Source organism: Cibotium barometz, chromosome 55 (assembly GCF_041138505.1).
Source record: "Cibotium barometz isolate CiBa-2024 chromosome 55, ASM4113850v1, whole genome shotgun sequence".
NCBI lineage: Eukaryota > Viridiplantae > Streptophyta > Polypodiopsida > Cyatheales > Cibotiaceae > Cibotium > Cibotium barometz.
In genome coordinates this window covers 21,736,015-21,739,819 of record NC_141100.1, presented here as the reverse complement: position 1 = coordinate 21,739,819, position 3,805 = coordinate 21,736,015, and the positions used below count along the sequence as shown (strand labels likewise).

Below are 3,805 nucleotides of genomic sequence, written 5' to 3'. Positions count from 1 at the left end.
ATGAGAGAGAGGGGGTAAGAAGAGAGAGATTCATATTTTTCGAGTTACGAATCACGATATTATAAAATAAAACGTTTAGACAATATGATGTAAACTTTGATCCATGAAATACTAATGCCGCATTAGCAACCAAGTATCGCATGGATCAAACACAATAAAAACAATACAAGTCAAATCAAACAAATTTACGACATTTATTCGACCGCGTTAACGATCATATGCCGAAATACGCAAGCAAATTTACGACACTTTTTCGACCGCGTTAACGATCAAATGCCGCAATATGCAAAAAACATTTTATGCACTAGCGGACGACACAGACTTGCCGTGTTAACGACAAAATGCCACCCGATTCTATGGGAATACCAATAGGATACGAACATACACTGGCCGCGTTACCGACCATATGTCCGCATTTGACAAAGGGAAGGGAAGGGAAGGTGACATCGCCATAACGATACTATGCTTGCCGCGTTACCGACTAGTACCGCTACGGCGTGTCATACTTACCATAGGACACAGACTAGCCGCGTTACCGACTAAGTGCCCCAGGGTAAGCACCATTCCGAAGAATGGCCTTACACACACACCAGTCGTGTGCGGGCCACCCAAATCCTGCCGCGCATTGCGACAATGGGCGGCTGCCCGCACGAACTCACCCACACACATCCCTCGTGTGGCGGACCACCCACATCCTGCCGCGCATTGCGACAGTGGGCGGCTGCCCGCACGAACACACCCACATACACACACACACACAGACAAGTTTTCATTACCTGTGTATGTTGTCAGCAATGAAATCCCAAAGGGCCCCCCGGGCCCATATATATAGAAAATTGTACCCCGCCGGGCTATATGACGACCCCGCCGGGCTTTGAGTTATCCCGGCGGGCCCGCTGGGTATAGCAAAAGCCCGGCGGGATTTTTCCCGGTTACCAGGTCGCTTGCCACCGGCTTTTTTGAGAACATGTTAACATGTGAACATGTTAATAACATGTTCACACATGTTATTAACAAAAAAAAATTTGTGATCACGTGAATATAAAATCAGAGAAGTGGGCTAAAGGTGGAGTATGCATGGGCCTTCCAGGGGAGTGACCGCATAGGTGTCCACGTGGTGTGGATAGAGAAGACCTTACTTTCGGGCAGCCGGTCTTTGGTCCGTGTACGGTCATTTGTATGGGCGCCCTGGTATGTGTATGGTCTAGGGTAAGGTTCTTTGATGCACGCTTCCCAAGGAGGCATCTTTTGGGACGGGGACTTCTTTTTTGGGGTGTGGACCTCGATATGCATATCGGCCCCCGTCCTTGGCCTACCGAAATGTTTTTAGGTGAAATTATTGGAGATGTTTTCCTAGGCGCAAGGGTGCAATCTGTTCGTCAATTAGACACCCAGATAGGTATTTATTAAGGTTGGTAGTTTACTGTAATTTAACTAAAACTTTACGTAAAAACTTATTCCGGTGTCCATTTTGAGTGCTGTTAAGTCCTATATTAAGTACAATCACACACAACTTTCAAATTTAGACTCGAAATTTTAAGATTCCAAGTAGAAATAGCTCAATTATTAAAATGATGATTTTTACACTGTAAAAAGAACTATAATTTCATCTATTAAGTGGACATATATTATTATTGAAGATGGGCATGTTGCATTTGCATATAAAGAGGTGTAACACATATTGAATGTTTTGTATATTCTAATAAAAAGACATATCAAAAGATGATCTCTTTCCATATTATTCAAACCTCAAACCTTACACCCTCCATTCCAATTTGGTGCATCAGTAGCTTTATAAGGTTTCACTTACAACTATGGTAAAAAAGGTTCAAATTCTATATATCTAAAGCCCAAAACGGCCTTCAAATTTAAGCATCTGATTAACTCATTAGAATGCCTTTTTGATAGCGGCAGGGTACCTGTGGATGCAGTCGAGCCAGGGACTGTCGAGCGGAACTGGGATGTCATTGATGGCCTTCCAAACTGCACTGTTGCACTTGAAGCCAGACCCCAAACCGAGCATCCACACCTTGTCCCCTTTCCTTATGTTCTGCTTGGCTTCCATGTATCCGAGCACGTACCACAAGCAGCTAGCAGAGGTGTTACCAAATCGGTGAAGGGTGGCTCGCGAGGCTTCCATGTGGTCATCAGAGAGGAAGAGGTTCTTCTGGATCTCGTCTATGACTGCACGTCCCCCGGCGTGAAAGCAAAAATGTTGGAATGCAAGCTTGAAGTCAGGCTGGTATAATTGCTTGACCTTGAGGTTGAGTAGCTTGCGAGAAAGGAAGCTATAGAGGTAACGCAATTGCTCGGAAAAAGGCAAAACACGAGGGCCAAGAGTGACTATGTTAGTTCTTAGTGCATCTGCTGCCACCCCCATCAGATCCCTCGTTAACGAAACACCCCAAAACCCCTCTCCATCCTCTCGCTGATAAGCACACGTGTGGGCGCGGTCGCTCGCCGCCTTGTGAGTCCTCACACAATGCAAAAACTCGTACTTGCATCTAGCCCTCTCCTCTCGCTTGTTTGTAAGAAGCATCGCACAACACCCTAGCCTAAACAAGCAATTAGTCACTAATTGCGACTTGCTGTTCCCAAAGTACCAATTAAGAGAGATGTTCTCCGTGCTTACCACCAAAGCATACTGATTAGGGTAAACCTTAAGCAAATCTCTAGCTAAGTTGCATGCTATTACAGATGCACTGCAACCCATCCCTCCCAAGTGAATGGCTTTTATAGTCTCCTTCATCTTGTAGCGGTTTATAAGCATGGATGCAAAAGAAGGAGCTGGGCTATAGAGGCTACAATTTGTGATAACTATGCCAATATCCCGTGGATCAAGTCTTGTCTTCCTCAGGAGGCTATCTACACAGCCAAATAACACTTGCTCTGCTTCGAGGCGCGCAATCTCATATCGAGACAATTTGGTGTCAGTATAATCAAGCATGTGATAGGGCAAGTAGGTCTCTTCACCAAGCCCCGAACGCTTAAAGATCTTCCGTTGAAACTCCACGCTGGCTAGGGTGAAACTCCCAGTGAGCATTGTGATATATTCCGACTTCTCGTAGTTGCATTTCTGTTCATCAGCGGGCTGAAAACACGAAAAATCTACCAGGTAAACTTGCCTTGGTCGACTAAACACAGGGTAAAACAAGGCTGCAACAGCAGAGGTGATCATGACAAAGGCCCATGCAGAGAAGACTAGAGGCCAGCTGATAATATGGCATTTGCAAGGTTCCCAAAGCATGATCATGAGCTGTAGTTCTTGCAGGAGTGAGGCAATTACAAACGTGGACATTACAAAGAAAAGAGACAGAGAAGTCAGCATTGTTTCAGTGCAATGCAAGATAGGCGCTAGCTGGTTCACTCTAGGTTTGCGGAAAAACCATCACAGCTAATTGAGACGTTTGGTAACGAGATAGTCCAGGTGTGTGCGAAGCTGCATGTGAAGGCGTACTTATAGTAGGCGTTGCTTGTGTTGTTTGTTATCGTTTGGGAATGCAAAATGCATGCATGGTTTGCCTAATGAAATCGCAGCTCTGCAAGCCGAGGCGCTCACGACCCACGAGTCACGTTAACATCATTGCCCGTGACTCGCTGGCGAAGCTTTGAGCACAAAAGACGCAGAAGGCTGAAGCGGTTAAGAGCCCTGTCCCGCCAAGGTTGAAGGGGGGCAAGAGTACTATTGCCTGTCAAACTGTGCAATCCGGCTGGCTGCTGTGATAAAGAAGGAATGCTTCCAGAGCCATCGTAAAAATAGGGTCGTACCTACGCTTTTGAAAAAAATAATTGGCCCCGGCAATAA

The 3,805-nt window shown here is 45.7% G+C and overlaps 1 pseudogene across 1 annotated transcript; it reads right to left on the bottom strand.

The window, feature by feature from the left end:
• Positions 1-1,713: 1,713 nt before the first annotated feature.
• LOC147607507 (3-ketoacyl-CoA synthase 9 pseudogene) lies at positions 1,714-3,534 on the bottom strand (annotated as a pseudogene). The gene has a single exon (XR_015264704.1). The product of XR_015264704.1 is annotated as a 3-ketoacyl-CoA synthase 9 pseudogene (transcript).
• Positions 3,535-3,805: the final 271 nt, after the last annotated feature.